The following is a 19,404-nucleotide window of genomic DNA, read 5'->3' as shown; positions in this document are numbered from 1 at the left end:
AGTTTTGACAAGTGTTACCATATGCTGACAGCTCCACAGACCATTATTATTTTTAGGAATGAAAATAATGAAAAACAATTTTCTTATTCTAAGGAATTTGAATTTTATAATCTCTGATGCTTAGCCAAAATTTACTTCTCCAAGAACTATCAAAAATTTAAGATATAGCTAATAATGCTTAAAAGTATTTTGCTACTTTTTGAAACTAATGCTTTAATAATCTCCAAGAAAGAGAGACTGTACAAAGAAAAATAGTTATATTTTTACCCTTTTGAGTAGTTTCTTCCTAGGAGTAATTAAACTAAATAATTATAATTACATAGAACTGGTTGAAAATTACAGTGTATGTATTATTCTCTCCTTTAAGTAGATTATGGTCAATATAAACTATTGGGTGGAAAAATAGGAAATATAGTCATAAAACATCAAATGAAATAAAAATTTGTCACTGATTTTTATATGTAACTTAGAAGTGTTTTTATTCCTTTGTTACTGTGTCTAAAAGGAAAACAAAAGGGGATTTTCCTAAGAATATATTAATTTCAATATGCATATTTATAGCACTAAATATATTTAAAGGGATATTAACTTATGCTATCAAAATAAATCGTTTTCATTTTATTGTCCTTTTTTGCCAACTCGAGAGGAAAGAGAGAAAAAGAACCAGTTTAGATTTTGAAATAAAAATCTTTATCTTACCTGTCAGAAGAATGTCTTCAGGCAAAAGAACAATTTAAAAAGCAAGACCCAGATTTTCAAACTCATGTATTTCCCACCCACCTACACACAAATAGACATCTTTTTGTAAGTCAGGAGTCTTGCTACCTACATCCAAACCCAAGATTACCCCATATGGTCAACAAGGTCAAACCACATTACTGCCAATGAAACTATATGACTCCACGAGGACCTTAATGATTTTTAAAAAAGGTCAGTAATCCAATTCCAATAGCTTCATAGTCTAAAATTGCTAATTTTTGGCCACGTGCTGCACACTTCACCTGCTAGTAATGACATTTTTGTATTTTCTTCTAATTACACTCAAAGCTAAGACCTTTGGCCCTGGGCCACAGACCCCTATTCAGGCTGCACACATTCTCTTAAACGACCTGATCCTTTGTTGTCACTCTTACTCTTTCATCTATTATTTACACCCATAGAGAAGGAAGAGACTCTACCATTTGTATGGCTTAAAGCTTCTAATCATCTTAATTTCTTTGCCTTTCAACCTATGGTCTTTTTCATAGACGAATGCCAGAAACTTTGACAAAATCATTTTTTTCAACCACATCCTCCCACCTCTCTTTCTCCTTTCCTACTCCCTGGCCAAGCTCCTTCCTGTTCCTTCTCTTACAGAGGCACGATTCTGCATCAATCCAAATTTACAAATTTTGACTTTGGCAACAAAATGAATTTCTAAATATAATACAAAACTTCCACCTTGTTCTGACAAATCAATAACAAATATATCTCTTTCTTTCACCGAAAAGCCCATTAAATTTACTGGAAGTTTACTTCAAATAACTTAAGTCCACCTCCAGTCTCCCTATGGCCTGAGCATAGATTTTTCAGAATCCTCCTGCAAAAATGTCAAAAAAATCTTAAGTAAACAGTAAGGATGTTGGTTATGTGGTTAATACTTTTCTAACATTTTAATATCTACAGTTGCTCAAATACAAGAAAAAATGGAGGAAGGAAAAAAAAATGAAAATATAAAGAAAAAATTTAAAGACTAGAAAATTTTTAAATCATTACATTTTAAAAGATGACATTCTCAAACAGCAAAATTCTCACATAAAACAATGTATATCATTGCAATTTCCCAACACTTTACCCAGACGTTTTTTTAATGTCCAAATACATTTTGCAAATCCAAAGCACAGAATCATTTACCATGATGCAGATGTGCCCCTCAGATCACAGTAGCCAACAAAAGACTCTGATTTCCAAGATGTTTAAAAAATGACATATGATCCATCTTTGCTCTCTCTTTCTCTATTGCTCAGCTTACTCTTGATTTCTAACAGTATTTCCTTGTTGTCTGTCCTCTCTCTCTCTGCAGACCCTGAAACCCCTTGTCTTTTCTTATTTTCACCATTTGCTTCAACCAGCAGTTCACTGGAGACCCATCCATCTTGTAATGCCTAAAGTGACAGATGCTCTCAGGAACCACCACACTGCTGAGTGAACAAAAGATAACATCACCTCTAGGAACTCCAGAGAGAAATACAACTGCAACCTTAAGACAGGGGCTGACTTGACAGACATTGGACCATAAACCTCTTCTAAGTGAAAAAGAAAACAATTGCCACACACACAAAAAAATCTGACACAATCAAAGGCAGAAAAGAATGATTATTTGTGGATTGCCTTTTCACTCTGCAGCTCACTTTTCCCTCCCAATGCTTTTATATTGGGGCAATTCACTTGCCAAGGGGCAAGAGAAGTTCTTGGGAAAAAAGCCTTTCTCAAGTATCTTCTTTTATTCAACAATATTCAAAGTGAAATTTGTTCACGTGCTTGTATCAGTAAAGCTAAGGCTTATGATAGAGCATTCATGAGCTTGACCTGTCCTGTTTGCATAAAGCAGTATCTGGACTCAAGAAATGCTGACTCAGTTCTACTGCTGTGAGAGGCATAGGCATGTTTTGTAAATTAAAAACACATTAGAAATTAAAAAGCAACGTGTGACACAATGTCAACAATATGTGTAGCTCATAAAAAAACAGCTCACCATTCATTCATCAGACAACTTCCAACTTGGGTTAAAAAAAGACAGTTAACAAGAGGATTCTGGGAAGGACTACAGATCTCTTTTCTAACAAAGGAAGGGTCATATTAACATCTCCCAACAACAAACTAATGACAGGGATGCCGGTAAGATACAGGGGACTCTCCTGATGCCATCTAGGGTTTTGTTTTTCGTTTTTAAAAGCATCTTATTTAAAATCTTCATGCAGCAATAGGTAAATGTAAATTCTGACATTTAAGTTTAATTTAATTCTGGATTTAGATAAATACAGTGAAGGGAAATTTTTGAAGAATAGAAAAACAAAAACTGACTTGAAGGTCACTTAAGAACATTGTGTGATCAATGTCAATTACAGAGATTAACAACTGTTTTTTATAATAGGTATCAAGCTACACAGAGGGCAATCTCTGCTGCAGCTAAATACATTATCATTTTGAAACAGGGTGAATGATATAAATATCTCTGTTAAATCTAAAATAAAGAGCAAAATGCTCAAGAAAAGTTCTGTCAACCATTATTTCTAAAAAGAATCATAAGCACATACCATAGCATCTCCTTAATACAAATATTTTACTTTTCCTTTGTAATTTGCACAAAAAGCCCTTAGTTACAATTATTTTTCTTTGAAGTCATTAATGATTCTCCTCCCATTCCCATTTTACAAAAAATATATAAAATTTAAAAGATAGCTTATTTCATTCCCTGTGTTTGAATTATTTGTGGGGTAAAAAAAAATACATGTATCTGTTTTTTTTTTTCATGTATCTGTTTTTTAAACATTTTTAATGTATCCTTTATTTCCCTAAATGCTTCTATGTATCTGTATAAATAAAGTAGTACAAATATTTCAGAATCTCAGAATTTTGTTTTTTATTTTAATGCTGGCAAAACAGAAAGCATACAAAATACTCAAATAAATATATACAATTTTATGTAACTAATGGAAAAAAAGATTAATTATAGACTGCTCCTCAATATAAAAAGGACTTCTTCTAATATGGACTTGACTTCTAACCAAATAATTTTGTTTTTGGTTAACACAACCTTACCCTAAGTAATCCCCCCCAAACACTGATCCAAAAGTACATCATTCAACACTCTCAAACTTTGGCATGAATACCAAAAAGAGAGACATGACCTTGAAATGACAGTTCCATTGCAGAAGGCTCCCCCCCCCAAAAAAAAAGCCCAATTAAATGACCTACTTTTAAACACAATAGGATCGATATGCATGCAGGAAAAATACACCCCTGTGGAAAGTTCTTATTGCCTGATTGATCAAAAACAAAACAAAACTTTTCTTTTTTAAGGGCCCCTTCCAGATCACAGTCAGTGCCAGAAATCCACACAGGAAAAAAATCCATCAAAATGAAGCCCTAAAAGGGTTTACCCTTCACCATCCTATTTGCACTTCAAAACCCTGTAAGTCCTTCAGTTAAACCCCAGGGCTGAACCATTTCAATAATAAGAGAGGTGGCCAGCGGTGATTTATCTCCCATTTGGCCTCTGGACAGAGCTGTAACGTCTACGAAGCTTCCCTTCCCTGAGTCAAACCCTCCCCCAAGTCTCAACCTTCACTTGTGCAGTTTGGGATCTGCAACCTTATAAACAACTCCTATGCCGCTTCCAATCAGATGCAAGAGTAGTCTGTAATTCAAGATTTGGATACATTTTCTTGGCAATGCTTTCACAAAATGGAATGCTGCTGAGTAATCAGAGCTTTGAAAATACCAGGTTAAAATTCAGGTTCTCTTTTTATAAATTGGGAAAGAAAACAAACTTGCTAATTTTACCTTCTCTCTTCTTACATATGTTAATTGTTATCAGAATTTGTTAAACTTTTTCCAATTTATACCTTGATACTCTTAATGTCTTGGGCCACATCAGCCAACTTCCCACAGGGATGTTCATCTAGATTTAAATCCTTGCATTGTAAAATATCTTAACAAAATCCAAAAAAGTAGAGATTTCACAGGTCACACACTCCTCGGTCAAGAAGACCTTAAAAACAGATATCAGACCACTATGACTTAACTGATTTATTCTACGCTTGTTATCAAATATGTACTATAACTGTCATCATGCAATTCTCCTCTAGTAAAATAAACACCAAACATTATTTAAGTTGAAATATTGGTTTCAGAAGTTATCAAATACGAAACACAATGAAGTTATTCCTTAAAAATGAAGGATAATTTGTCACTAGGCATGAATTCTCTATTTCAAAATTACATTCACATATTTCCTAGCATAGAAAGAGGATGAAATATATATGCACCTTTTCCTGCCATTTAAACGAGAAGTTTTTCTAATTGATTCTGATAAATTCCATCTGAATGCCACATTAACAACTTGCACTAAATGATTCCACTAGAGTCATTCTAGTTTTACAAGTTGAAAACTTTGAAGCTATGTCACTATCTTCATATATTTAGAGATGCACAGGCAAATATAAATATATTTTCTTTAAACCTAAAATCAGTTAAGAAAATTAAAAAAATTAAATATATACTGATAGTTAAAAACACAAGAAAAACACATTTTTGTTAATTAAAAATTATTTATGGTTTTAGAGATATTTAGCAAAAAAAATTATATTTCTGCTGTTAAAAAATGCACCATCAACATCCTTATACCTTATTAGCAAATAGTTTTCATTTTTGGAGCGCCAAGTACCACAAATACAAGAAAAAACAACTCTCACAGCAAATGACTTCATTGCATGATCCCAGGTCAATGAATCTCAGATTTGTATTTAAGATAACATAATAATTCAAATTGCATGTATAAACTAGGAAAAACAGATGACTGAAAAAAACTAAGAGACATGCATTTTTAAATCACTGAAAACAAACTAATAACAATATCCAGGAAAACAAATTTCTTAACCTACTACATGACATTAAAAAAAAAAAGCTTTCCTCAGATAATCAACAAGAGTAAATTGATCCACCACAGAGGAAATATTCAATCTTCATTAAATATTTACTCACTGCAATAGGTTGTTAGGTCTATTTAGACCTCAAAGAAAAAATAGTTCCTGTCTGGTAGGAATCAGGTCTTCAGGGAGAATTGAATGGAGATGAGAGGCAGTTCCTTAAGTCATGACACTATTTCAAACTGCCAATTCTAAAAAGTAGAGATATGCTATAAAATGTATAGTACTACTTTGAAACCTGATACAAAGAAAGTGATACTTATTATAATGAGCACTGAGTAATGTGTAGAATTGTTGAATCACTATTTTCTACACCTCAAACTAATATAACACTGTATATTAACCATAGGGGAATTAAAAAAAACTTAATAAAACTATAGGAAAAAAGAAAGACAAAGAAAATGATACTTAAGGGACTCTTAATTTTAATAAGGTTTGACTGAGTAAGCAACTTCATTTCCTATTAATGTAGCACAATAAAATTTGGATGTCCAACATCTGCCGTCCCCAACTCTACCAGTCTGTAACTGTAGCCCAGTCACCTATCTTCTCTGGGCCTTTTTCCTTATCCATAAGATGAGGAATAAAGTAAATACATTTCTAGATTGAAAACACTGTGGTGGTAAATGGAGGCAGAGAAGAGATCCTATTCACTGCAGCAACAACAAAAATAATACTCAGGACTCAACTTAATGAAGATATGTGATAACATTTTTTAAATTGCCAAACTTTATGTAGGTGATTTCTTTATTTATCTTTATTTATTTTTTTAAAGAATTTATTTATTCATGAGAGACAGAGAGAGAGAGGCAGAGACATAGGCAGAGGGAGAAGCAGGTTCCTCACAGGGGGCCCAATGTGACACACTCAATCCTGGGACTCCAGGACCATGCCCTGGGCTGAAGGCAGGTGCTAAACCATTGAACTACCCAGGGATCCCCAATATGTAGGTGATTTATTTATTTAAAGATTTTATTTATTTATTCATTAGAGACACAGAGAGAGATTGAGAGAGAGAGAGAGGCAGAGACACAGGCAGAGGGAGAAGCAGGCTCCATGCAGGGAGCCCCACGTGGGACACGATCCTGGGTCTCCAGGATCACACCCTGGGCTGAAGGCAGCGCTAAACCGCTGAGCCACCCGGCTGCCCTATGTAGGTGATTTAAATGAATATTTACACACAGAGAGAAATGTGCCAGGTGTTTTAAAGAGCAGTCTAATCATTGTAAAAACATGTTTCTCAAACAAAATAACAAACTTGACACAACTCCACTCAAAGTATCAGTAGAATTTTGTGGGGAACATTATGAAAACCATAAGGGGTGTTAAAGGAAGATTATCAAAGAAAAGATGGGAGGAGAAAAGTCTCTTTAATAAAGGTTATAAGAGGAAGTGAGTCAAAATAAATGTTAAACTATATTATGAGGAATGAGTTTTTGGGCATTAAATCTATGTCACTAAATCCAGTGAACTTTTTTTGGTTCTCCTCTAACATGTCCTCTTGGTAGATTTCTTGAAATTTCCTTTTCCTTGGCTGGATTTCATCTTACAACCTTTCCGGTATTCCTCCTTCCCTGTGCTGCTTCTCAATTTCCTTTGTACTCCCACAATACACCACCCAGAAATGAAATGTTGGAGTTCTACAGAGTTGGGTCTGTGGTAGCTATCTTCCAAGATGGCTTCAATGAATCTTACCTCCTGGGTAATCCTTTCCCTCACAATGAATCAACACTGACTTGTGTGATTACTAAATACACAAACAAATGACAATATGTAATTTCCAAGGTTATAAAAGATACTGTAGTTTCTGCCTTGACCTCTTGGATCATTTGCTCTAAGAGAAGGCAGTCACCATTCTGTAAGGATACACAAACAACTCTGTGGGTGGGACCTGAGGTTTCCTGCGAAGAGCCAGCACCAACTTACCTAATTGTTCTCCTTGCCTTCTCTTTGGCACCCTACAATCATTTCCCTGCATTACAGAGCAAATATAATCTGTCAATCCTTCACTAGAGCCCTTCATGGTTTTTTATTACTCTGATAATAAAAATCAATATTGTAAATATCTCTGCCCATCTCTCTAGCCTTATCTGGCACTGTTCTCTTCCAAAATGCTGTGCTCTAGCAACAGTGACCAACAATGACCAACATGTTTCTTCTGCCTGTAATTCCACCTACTTTATGTTTTACTTTTGCCAATTTAAATCCCCTCATCCCTTTAGACTTCAGGCGTTGCTTCTCGGATCCCCTTAGTCTTGCTAAAAGTTCCCATTCATATCCTTCCTAACATTTAACTCATGGATGAGCTATATGTAATTTGTGTGATTAATGTCGGTCTTCCCTATTAAATTCTAAACTACATGAAGGTAGGGACTTTGTTTTTGTTTTTGCCTATTATTAATATTATAGCACTTTTGTGGTACCCTCCTACATAGCAGGTACTCATAAATACTGTTTGAGTAACTTAATAATTTAAAATGTAGGGCTAGCACAAGAATGAGAAGCTCACTGGAGACAGTCCAAGTCAACTTTATTATCTATAAAAATTATTATATAACACCCACAGCTAACATCATACACAACGGGGAAAACCAGAGCTTTTCTCCTAAGGTCAGGAACAAGACAAGGATGCCCACTCTCACCATTTTTATTCAACATAGTGCTAGAAGTCCTAGCCACAGCAATCAAACAACAAAAAGAAACAAGAGGTATCCACACTGGTAAGGAAGAAGTAAAACTTTCACTATTTGCAGATGATATGATACTATATATAGAAAACTCCAAAGACTCCACAAAAAAACTACTAGTACTGATAAATAAATTCAGTAAGGTCATAGGATACAAAATCAATGTACAGAAATCTGTTCTATACACTCATAATGAATCTGCAGAAAGAGAAATTAACAACCCCATTTACAACTGCACTAAAAATAATAAAATATTAAGACTAAATTTAACCAAAGAAGTGAAAGATCTATACTTATAAGACACTGATGAAAGAAACTGAAGATGATACAGACAAATATGCTCATGGGTTAGAAGAACAAATATTGTTAAAATGTCCATACTACTCAATGTAATCTACAGATTTAATGCAATCCCTATCAAACTACCAACAGCCACACCCCGGGATGCTCAGCGGTTAAGTGTCGCCTTCAGCCCAGGGTGTGATCCTGGAGACCCGGGATCGAGTCCCATGTTGGGCTCCCTGCATAGAGCCTGCTTCTGCCTGTGTCTGTGCTTGTCTCTCTCTCTCTCTCATCAATAAATAAATAAAATCTAAAAAAGAAAAAAAACAAAACAAAACACAAAAAACAAAAAACTACCAAGAGTGTTTTTCATAGAACTAGAACAAACAATCCTAAAATTTGTATGGAACCACAAAAGACCCCAAATTGCAAAAGTAACCTACAAAAAGAGGAACAAAACTGAATTTCAGATTTCAAGTTACATTACAAAGTGACAGTATTTAAAACACTATGGTATGGTATGTTACTGGCATAAAAATAGACACACAGATCAACAGAATAGAACAGAAATTCCAGAAATAAACACATATTATATGGCCAATTAATCTTCGATACAGGAAGAATGAATATACAATGGGAAAAAGACAGTCTTTTCAACAAATTCTATTGGGATAACTGGACAGCTATGTGTAAAAGAATGGAACAGGACTACTTTCTTTCATCATACATAAAAATAAACTCAAAATGCACTAAGGACCTAAATGTGAGACCTGAAACCATAACAATCTTTGAAGAGAGCCTAGGTGGTAACTTCTCTGATATCAGCTGTAACAACATAAAAATGGATTAGCAATCAACAAAATTAAAAGGCAACTATGGAATGGGAGAAGATACTGGCAAATGATATATCTGATAAAGGTTAGTATCCAAAATATATAAATAAAGTATACAACTCAACACCCAAAAAACAAATAATCAAAAAACGGGCAGAAGACATGAACAGACATTTCTCCAAAGGAGACCTATAGATGGCCAACCAACACATGAAAAGATGGTCAACATCACTTATTATCAGGAAAATGCAAATCAAATGAGATATCACCTCATACCTGGCAGAATGGCTAAAATAAAAAACTCAAGTAATAAGTGTTAATGAGGATTTGGAGAAAAAGGAACACTTGTATACTGTTAATGGAAATGCAAAGTGGGTGTAGCCCCATGGAAGACAGTTCGGAGGTTCCTCAAAAAATTAAAAATAGAACTGTTCCATGACCCAGGAATCACACTACTGGGTACTCACTCCCCCCAAATGCAAAGACATTTATTCAAAGGGATATATGAACCCTTATGTTTACTGCAGAATTACTTACAACAACCAAACTAAGGAAGCAGCCCAAGGGTCCAATGATAGATGAATAAATAAAAATACACACACACACACAATGGAATATTATTCAGCGATAAAAATAATGAAATCTTAACATTTACAATGACATAGATGGATTTACAGAGTTATGCTAAGCAAAATAAGTCAGTCAGAAAAAGACAAATACCATATGATCTCACTCATATGTGGAGTTTAAAAAACAAATGAGCAAAGATTAGGGGAAAAAAAAAGAGAGAGAGAGACAAACCAAGAAATAGACTCTTAACTATAGAGAACAAATTGATGGTTACCAGAAGGGAGGTGGATGGAAGAATGGGGGAAATAAGTGAGGGATATTAAAAAGTACGCTTAAGATGAAAAATAAAAATAAGATAATAAAAATATTTTGGAGCTCTTTTTACATAAAGATCTTCCTCATTATTTTTTATGACCTTGGAAAATTCCCTGGATATATATACCATAATTATTATTATTTTTAAAAGATTTATATTTATTTGAGAGAGAGTGTGTGTGCAGAGGGGAGAGGGGCAGAGAGGGAGACATAGAGAGAGAGAATCTCAAGCAGACTCCCTGCTGAGCTCAGAGCCTGATCTCACAACTCTGAGATCATGACCTGAGCCAAAATAGTCTGTACACTTAACCGACTGAACGACCCAGGTGCCTCTATATCATGATTATTGTAAACTAATTCTTTAATGATGGATACTTATTTTGCAGTCCTTGTTATTACTAAAGATATTATAATAATCAACCCTGCACTAATTAATACACACTAATTTAGTACTTGGATAAATTCCTAGATGTAAAATTGCTGAGTCAAAGGATATATGCAGTTTTAATTTTGTTAAATATTGCCAAAATGCTCTCGTTTGGTTTTGTTTTAACATACACAAGGCAGTCTTCATTTCTTCCATACATCAGAAACATTTTCTTTTAAGATTTTATTTATTTATTCATGAGAGACAGAGAGAGAGAGAGAAAGAAAGAGAGAGAGAGAGAGAGAGAGAGAGGCAGAGACACAGGCAGAGGGAGAAACAGGCTCCATGAAGGGAGCCCGACATGGGACTTGATCCTGGGTCTCCAGGATCACACCCTGGGCTGAAGGCGGCGCTAAACCACTGAGCCACCCGGGCTGCCCGTGAAACATTTTCAATTACAGCTCAGTTTCTCTAAGGTCCATATCAAGTAGGAAACTGCCAAAAGCAGAGAAAAGGTGGATTGGAAAGACTCCCTGATACTTAGTATTAAATGAGGGTTGAACTAATGGTTGAACCAATTTATACTCCCATTAGCAATTTATGGATCCTCAGTCCTTCAACAATGTAGAGTATTATCTACTTTTGGATCTTTGTTAATTTGACAGATGAAAAATGATATCTCAATGTAGTTTTAGTCTGTATTTCTCTTATGGATGAAATTGAATAGTTTTTCAAATGAATTTAAAAGCCCCTGAATCTTTTTCTCTGAAATTTCCAGTCTTAATCAGTTTTCATATTTAGTTGTTATTTTTATTCTTGATTTGTAGGAGCTCTTTATATATTAAAGAATTTTGTCCTTTGTGTATAATATGGGGCACATTTCCCCCCAGTAGCCTTTTGCCTTGGCTTTTGGTATTTGCCATTTTTCCATGCAGACAGTTTTAATTTTTGTACAATTAAATCTATCAATTTTTAAAATGTTAAGGAGTTGCATGGAAACACAGAACTTTCTTTATCTGTTTAAAAATAATCTATATAAGCCAGTATTTATTTTCTACAAACACTAACAAAGCAAAGGAGAATAAACTAAAGAAAAGAATCTAAATAAATAGAACTCCATATGTGTTATTTTTCTATTTAAAAAGGGATTTTTCAGTTTTTTAGGGGAAAAACATATTTCCACCTAACCCACTCTTGCTTTTGCAAAAGGTGCAGAATTCTACACACACACACACACCACAAAAACTGGAGAGGTGGAGACGAAGAATATACAAGGTTTGAAGTAGCCCATAGGAGTCTGGGATGAAAATTTTGAATTGGTAGCTTCTAATCCTAGAAGAAATAGAATGAACATCTGTATTTCTTGATTCTGGACTTTAAATTAGTGGAAGGACTGTATACATCTGGTAGAGGGGAGAGGACCTCAGGCAAAAGTGTCAACTATGCTTTTTTCCCCCCCCAACAAAGATGTCTATGGATTTTCTCCTTCATATCCCAAATTCCAACCCCCTTTCTCTATTTCCTATAAATGTCCTATCTTTCTGTAGTCCATAGTTGAAAAACAGGGGACCCAATCAGTGTTTATTACTGTCTTTTTTTGGCAACTCCTGTATCTACATCATTGGCCATAAAATCTTTTCTGACTTGGAGTACCTTGGTGCCACAGATGGTTGATCAACTGCCTTTGGCTCAAGTCATGATCTCTGGGTCCTATGATCAAACCCCATATCAGGCTCCTTGGCTGAGTGGGGAGTCGGCTTCTTCCTCTGCCTCTCTCTCCTGCTTGCTCTCTCCCTCTCTCTCTCAAATGAATAAATTTAAAAATTAAAAAAAAATTTGCTGATTTGCAGTTCTCCACCCAACCTCAATGTCAACTCAATATGTCCAAAGTTAGTATATTCAAAACAAAACTCATAATTATCACAGTAAAAGGTATTCCTATTTCCTGATTTCATTATTTTAATTTATTCACCTAGGACATACTATGAACTGTGCTAGGAAGGAAAATAAAGGCAGTCTCCCAATCTCAAAGAAACTTCAATCTAGAGGTGAAGACAGATATGTAAATGTGTAAGCGTTCACTAGAAGTAGGAGCAAAGTGCCATAAAAGTACAGAGATTGTAGCAATTCTGTGCAGAGAAATGAAGAAAATATAAAAAAAAAAAAAAGAGATGACATTTGCATGGCTTGAAAAGATTTATCAAACAGAACTGGCAGGACCTCACAGGCCAGTAGAACAGAATGTCAAAGGCAGAGTGCATTTTCTAAATACTGAAGGTTTATTGTTGGGGAAGAGGGGTTAAAGTGGCAAGTAATTGAGAATTCTGCCCTCCACACACCCTGCTGCAACCATTGCCACAACCGTGATGCCAAAATGAAAGAAGCAAAATCAGAAGTAGTAGCCACTACGGCAGCAGCCACAACTGCCAGAGCAGGAAGAGACTGGAGATGAGGAAAATGGGATCTCATCAGACTACGCAGCCCTCTGGGTCTTCCTCCCATGGCCCATGGGAAGCCTGGTGACCCCAAGTCAGCCCCAAACTGGAATTCACCTGCACGTCCACCATTGGGTGAATGGATAAATAAGTTGTTGTGTGTGCATGCAATGGATACTATGCTGCAAGGAACAAACTCCTACTACAGGCAACCTAGATGAATCTCATAAACATGATGTTGAACAAAAGGAGCCAGACAAAAAAGAATGGATACTCTCTTTACAGAGGTCCTCCAGTATCAAGGGGGCCAATGATTCTACCACAACTGAGTCTCCTATCTCTTTCCTAGGGCAGAGGCTTACTCTGGGGAGGCCGAAGCAACACGTATGGCCCACTGATCATGGTGGATGGGGGCCAATGCTGAATCTCCTTTTCCTGGATCAGGACAAAAAGGTCCTTCTAGAGGAGGCTTTCCCAAAGAGCAAAGAAAATCCTTGAAATGTCAAAAGTTGGTTTTTTATCAAGAATATCTGCCCAACCAGAGAATAGATCCCAGGTTATGGAAGATAGATCTGACCACCCTCTCTGCTGACACTTTGCCAGAAAGGGCCACTGTCAATAGGAGGACCTCTGTGCCTTCTACCATCCAGGCTGGAAGGAGCCCTCTGTGACCTAATGGCTATATATTTCCCTGCGGCCCTGTGATAGCTATTCCACTCACCACTCTTATCAATGATACCCACCCCCATGAGTCACCCCCCGCATTTGGGGCCCAGAGTTGTGTTTCATCACTGGTCTGTAGTGTGCACTCCTTTTTTGATCCAGCTTCCAGTGACTTGCCTACAGGACCCAAACATTTTTCCTGTCACCTGCCTCCTGGATCTTATTTCCCCTCACCAACTGACTACTAAACAGAAAACTTATTCCATGCTCTTTCTTGTGCATATGTCCACTTAGCCCCCAGCACTGCCCTTGATTCCTGAACGCCATGGAGCAATTTTCTACCATTTTTTTCTTCTAGCTGCTCATTTTAAGTCCTTTTTATGTGACATGTGCCCCCTCTCCACTCCCATGTTGCCGGCTACTCTGTGAAACTCACCAGATTATCTGACCTGGGGTAAGTGTGGATGACTGATACAGAGCTACTCCCTGAAAGGCCACTCTTCCTGCTTTTGGATTTTGTAGTTTCTGTGTCAGTAGCATGATCCCCTCTGCTCTGGTCTGTGATCACTGTGTTTTGTGAAACTGTGCGTTCCCTTGTGGCTTTTCGCAGCATCTGTAGCACTTTTGTGATTTCCCAACAGTAAAGTTTTTCTGTCAAAAATGGTGCCCTCTAGATTTTCTGCAACTCCCAATATGGAAGAATTGTGAAACTTTCCATAAGACTGCTTCCTTGGTCCTCCCCATTCTTCTCCTGGTGTTGGTTTTTCTGGATTTGAAAGAGCCCAGGAGATGCCCTTTAAAGCCTCACAGGCTTATGCCATGTCCTCTCCAGCCTACTTTAGTTACACTACATTATTGTGAGGCTACCAGTCCTTTTGTCTGAATCCTGTGCATCTCCACCCAGTCCACTTCTGGGTGGAACCTGGACAGTACTGTCACCTTATTCTCACCTTCTTCCCCCACATCCCTGGCACTGGCTCTCTTTCATGAAAACGGCAGTGAACAGGTTCAGTTTTGAACTGGCCCTAAGGAAACGAGTCAGGAGTTGTGTGGGCAAGAGGGAGGGATGAAAGCCATTGGAGAACTGAGAATAATTTAAAAAAATTTTTTTAAGTAGGCTCCACACCCAACATGGAACCCAACAAGGGGCTTGAATGCACAATCCTGAGATTAAGACCTGAGCTGAGATCAAGACCTGAGCTGAGATCAAGACCTGAGCTGAGATAAAAAGTTGCATGCTTAACTGACTGAGCTACCCAAGGTGCTGAGAATAAATTTGTTTCTTTTTAACATTTTTTTGTATAAGTAATAAATAACAAACAAATAAAAAGTAGGTTGAGGGGACATGTGGATGGCTCAGTGGTTAAGCTCTACTTTTGGCTCAGGGAGTGATCCTTAAGTTCAGGGATCGAGCCCCACATTGGGCTCCCTGAGGGGAGCCTGCTTCTCCTTTTGCCTATGTCTCTGCCTTTCTCTCTCTCTCTCTTTCTCTCTCTCATGAATAAATAAATAAAATCTTAAAAAAAAGACAAAAACTTAAAAAAAAAAAGTTGGTTGGGGACGGTCTGTAAAGGACCTTATATGCCAAATCAGGAATTTGAATTTTATCCCAGAAGCAGGGCAAAGCCAATGGAAGCTTTCAAAATATTACCATAATTTGATTCTTTAAAAATAGAAGATAATTCTGACAGTAATGTGAAAGTTGGATTAGAGACCAGATAAAAGGTTTCTGAAGTCTAGGAGGAGTTGATTAAAACTGTACACAATCAGGGATGGAAGGAACATAGAAGAGGAGCCCTTTAGGTAGGCAGTTAGAAATTCAGGACCCAAGGTCCAGAGTGGGAACTCAACAAACAAACCCTAGAAACAGACAGCTGTCACACAGATAACTGGTATTGGTACTGGTGAGATTACCTAGGGACTGCCATCACAGAGAAGGTATATAGAGTAAGAGTCAAGGGGGGACGTCTGAGAAACACTCTCATCTGAGAGTCAAGCAAAGGAAGAGGAAAACCTCTTTGCAGATGAAGAAGCAGTAGGAGAATTAGGAAGGAAACCAGGAAACTATAAGGTTGTGAAGGCCAAGGGACAAGAGATTTTGGAGAAATGGGAGGTAGTCAACAGTTTCAACAGGTAGGGGACGTCAAATAGGACCAAGAATGAAAATGTGCCATGTAGCAATTAGTCCTTCAAGAAGAGTGGTGAACTAGGACAGAAATCAAGAAGTAGCTGTTGGAAAGGTAGAATGGCAGGAAAGAGACAATAGAACAAGGGACGCTTACAGGATGAGTTTCTTCCTTCCAAAGAAAGTGAGAGGTAGAGATACTGAAGAAAGGAGATGATTACTGGAATAAGGCCCTAGAAAGGTAGAAAAAGAAAGGAACAGATGGAAGACACACATCAATGGCAGAACTACAGGGCAGGAGCCTGGGTCCCTGATGACAGCAGAAATGCCTTACCAGCTGCAGACAATTACTCCCAAACTTTCTGTGGCAAAGAAATAAACTTCTGACTTGGTGTTTAGTGTTTCTTGTCATTTGCAGACAAATGTAATCCTGAAACTGGAGAGAAGAGTGTTGAAAGAATAAGCAAGTCCCTCTCAAAAGCATTAAGACATGAAATAGCACAGTATGTTCTGAAGACAAGATCAGTCTGCAATTGCTAGACTATCAAAAGTGAGAGAGTGGTAGGAAAGGAAGATGAAAATGTAGACCCAGGTGTGAGGAGTTGAGACTGGATCCTATGGATAAAAAGTATGAAAGGATGTTAAAGAAATTACATGTTCCCATTTCAGCTTCAAATAGATTATTCTGTGGTAATCTGGAAGGGGCTCATGAGGCAGAACAGGATGTAGGGAGCGTGCTTAGAAACGTCTACTATAGTCCTGGTGAGAGATCATGATGCCTGTGTGGGTTCAGTTATAGTAGGATCACACTGGATGGAAAGAACTGAGAAATACTTAGGAATTAAATCAGTAGGAATTAGTGACCAGTAGCATGGGCAAATGATTTAGGGTGAAGCTTCGGTCTCTATCTTGCATTGCTTTTCTCCATCCCCACTGTTAGTACCTCAAATCAGGCATGCACTACCTTACATACTCATTCAGTAAATATTTATTGAGTGCCTTCTTTGTGCTGGGTCCTGCAGATACAGTGGTGAACAAGACAGAAATGGTCTTCGTTCTCCTAGATCTTAGGAATCTCATTGCTGAAAGTTTCATTTGTGATATCTCATTTAACCCTCCAAATATCATTTGATGTAAGTATTACTATGTCTCCATCTTACAGATGAGGTCACCCAGTCTAAGAAAGTTTAATAATTTGCTTAAGATCACATGGCCAGCTAATAAGGTGGTGCCAGGAATCATACACAGATCCACCTTACTTTAAAGCCATGGTTTGGTTTGGTTTGGCTTTGCTCTACACCAAATGTGGACTCGAACTCATGACCCCAAGATCAAGAGTTGCATGCTTTATGAACTGAGCCGGACAGGTGTCCCTAAAGCCATATTTTTAATTACTTGACTATGTTCTCTCTCGTGCAATTACAGACCATGTAATACTATAACAAGGAATTCAGTGGTTTGGATGATTGCAGCCTCCTAGCTGGACATGCTTTCTGCACCTTCATGCTTCTAAAGTGCAAATTGGGGAGAATGGTGTTACCTCATCTAATTGAGGGTACTTGGAGGAAGATGAAGTTTTGTTTTTTGTTTTTGTTTGTTTGTTTTGGGAAGATGAGGTTTTGAATGGGAGGTGATACACTCAGGTCTTAGATATATTGATTTTGAGATGGCTATGAAATATCCAAGTGGAGATGTCTAGCAGCAATGTGATAGACAAATTTGAAGGTTAGGGGGAAGCAGGGCTGGAGATAAAGCACTTGGCATCACTAGTACTTAGAAGTCAGTCAAATTAAGGCAATTACTGGGACTCTTCAGGAGCTCCTAGAAATAAGAGGAGCAACCTGTTAAGAAAAGGGCAGTTGGGTAAATGCTTAAAGAGAGTGAAATAGAACAATTGATAGAGGAAAAAAAGAGAGGAACTCACCAAGGGCACTCAACTCAAAGATATAATTAAGTTGTATTTAGGGTTAGAGAGAATGAATTTATAGTTGAAATCGATCTGTGTGGTTGAGGGGTTTTCTCTAGCAGCAATAACGAACTCAAGAATAGGAAAACTTGCAAAAAATTTTATCATTTTACAAGTTCCTTTCTTTTCTCCCACTCAGACTTAAGACCTTGCCTGTGAGTTCCCAGAGCGCCCTGATTTTACCTTTGATCTGCTAAAGAGCACTTGACCTATCAGGTTCTATTTAAGTTCACCTCCCCTTTGGACTTTGAAATCCTCAAAGTTCTTTGAGACTTTGAAAATTCCAAAGTTCTTTGTCTTTTGAAAACCTGTGTGGTGGTTTTTTTTTTTTTAATATATATAATCATTTTTATTTTCTATTATGTACTTATTTTTATCTCCAGGTTAGACTGCAGAGTGTCTGAGGGCAGCGACTGTGATTTTGCAGTTTTGTAGGAACATCACTGCAGTTCAATGCCTTATACACAGTATTTCATTAAACATTTGTGGGATCAGATTGACTTCAATCTGAAAGCTGCTGCAATGTGTAAACTAACCAACTATGTAATTCCATCAAGCAGTGATTTTTAAGTTTTCCAGACTTGGAATGAACAATCCTCTACTCTCAACCTTTCATTCTCTGTTTTTCATTAAGAGGTAGTTAGGACACCTCCACCAGGTATTTTAACATTTTGACTTTGGAGTTTGGACCTTACCAATAGCTCTCTAGACTTTTTGACCACAGATGATCTACTAAGTATTTCTGGGTCTGCTGAATCTGTGTTGGTAAAACTAAAAAAACTGGACCTGATGATTGAAGATGTCCCTTCTTGTTGTAAAATCCAAAGATTCAAAGAAAAAAAAAGTGACCAGCAGCAAAAAAAACAAATAAAAATAAAATAATATCCAAAAATTCCATGACCCCTGGAAAACCTTTAAACCATACTTGAGAACACCGCCTTATAAAGCACAATTAAAACATGGATGCCAAGTGAAATAAATCAGAGACACAAATACCATATGACTTAAATTATTTATGGAATATAAAGAACAAAACAAATGAACAAACAAACAGAAACCAGAAACAGACTCATAGAACAAACTAGTGGTTGCCAGAATGGAGGGGGTTGAGGGGATGGGCAAAATAGGTCAAGGGGATTAAGTGGTACAAACTTCCAGTTATAAAATAAATCAAAAGGTGCCTGGGTGGCTCAGTTAGTTAAATGTCCAATTCTTGATTTTGGCTCAGGTCAGGATCTCAGGGTTGTGAGATTGAGCCCTGCACTAGGTGTAGATTCTGCTTAAGATTCTCCCTCTCCTACTTCCTCAGTGCTCCTTCTCCCCCGCCCCCCAAATGCCATGTGCTCTCTCTCTCTCTCTCTAAAAAATTAAAATAAAAATAAATAAGTCAAGGGGATGGAAAGTACAGATAGGGAATATAGTCAATAACATTGTAAGAATTTTGTATGATGACACATGGTAACTACACTTA

General features: G+C 37.0%; 1 protein-coding gene and 1 pseudogene across 5 annotated transcripts in view; one reads left to right on the top strand and one right to left on the bottom strand.

The window, feature by feature from the left end:
• Positions 1–19,404, bottom strand: part of GREB1L (GREB1 like retinoic acid receptor coactivator) — a 264,390-nt gene that overhangs the window by 145,808 nt on the left and 99,178 nt on the right. The window lies entirely within an intron of this gene.
• LOC121487403 lies at positions 13,090–13,855 on the top strand (annotated as a pseudogene).

Source organism: Vulpes lagopus, chromosome 1, assembly GCF_018345385.1.
Source record: "Vulpes lagopus strain Blue_001 chromosome 1, ASM1834538v1, whole genome shotgun sequence".
In the NCBI taxonomy this organism is placed as follows: domain Eukaryota; kingdom Metazoa; phylum Chordata; class Mammalia; order Carnivora; family Canidae; genus Vulpes; species Vulpes lagopus.
The sequence above is the reverse complement of the archived record's forward strand: the minus strand, read 5'-3'. Positions and strand labels throughout refer to the sequence as shown.